This window comes from Chrysochloris asiatica, unplaced genomic scaffold (assembly GCF_000296735.1).
Source record: "Chrysochloris asiatica unplaced genomic scaffold, ChrAsi1.0 scaffold00809, whole genome shotgun sequence".
NCBI classification, from domain to species: domain Eukaryota; kingdom Metazoa; phylum Chordata; class Mammalia; order Afrosoricida; family Chrysochloridae; genus Chrysochloris; species Chrysochloris asiatica.
Window position 1 is genome coordinate 39,410 of NW_006409327.1, and position 1,040 is coordinate 40,449.

Sequence of the window (1,040 nt, forward strand, 5' to 3'; positions counted from 1 at the left end):
ATCTGTTTCTGGTTTTCAAGCCTTCCACGTTGCGTTATTTTGCTGCAGCAACCCTAAGAAAGTTAGATGGTGGTCTTCAGGGATGACAGTGGGTGGTGGAGGTGAGAACCATACATACATACAGACATACAAAGCATATTCATTGTAGCTCCACCTCACCACCTCTGTCAAGAGGGGTTGTTTCTGAGGGGTTGTTCTACAATTTCCAACAATGAGGGACTGTTAAACCTGCATACAGTAGCACCATATAAGCTATAGAAAGGCACATAAATAAGGGGGCACCTGGATTTGAACCAGGGACCTCTTGATCTGCAGTCAAATGCTCTACCCCTGAGCTACACCCCCAGACAAGTGAGTTCTACCTAATTAATGCATGTCATTCATGTGGTAGCTCTCCAACCTGTAATATTAATGGTTGCTTCCTGTTGTGACTAGTTGGCAGATGACTACACCCTTTGGCCTTCTAGGTCTCATCTTCAATGAGGCTACTCATAGGGAGGAAAGGAAAGAAGTCTCCTGAGGAGCACCACTCATCACACATTACGATGCCAGTTGGTTTGAGCCCAAGAACTAGCCAAGGTCTCCACAGCAAGCTACATTATCTTTCATTGGCCCTCAGCCCTGTACCATTCTACTTCCCTCACTGAAGACAAAAATGGGAGGTGTATTCATTGCTCTCCTCCACCACTCATCTGTCAGTTAGTCTACTGTGGTGGCTTGTGTGTTACTGTGATGTGGAAGCTATGCCACTGGTATATTAAATACCAGCAGGGTCACCCATGAGAGACAGGTTTCAGTTCAGCTTCTAGACTAAGACAGACTAGGAAGAAGGCGAGGAGGAATACTTCGGAATGTTTAGTCACAGAAAACCTTATGACTAACAGTGGAACACTGTCAGATAACACCAGAATATTGAATATTGAAACTTTATAAACAGCATCAGAATATTGTCAGATATTGTACCTGATGATGAGACCCTCAGGTGACAAGGCACTCAAAATATTACTAGGAAGAGCGGCCACATCAAAGAAGAGTTGACT

The 1,040-nt window shown here is 44.3% G+C and overlaps 1 non-coding gene across 1 annotated transcript; it reads right to left on the bottom strand.

Moving 5' to 3' along the window:
* Positions 1–273: 273 nt before the first annotated feature.
* Positions 274–345, bottom strand: TRNAC-GCA. The gene has a single exon. It is a non-coding gene; the product is annotated as a tRNA-Cys (tRNA).
* Positions 346–1,040: the final 695 nt, after the last annotated feature.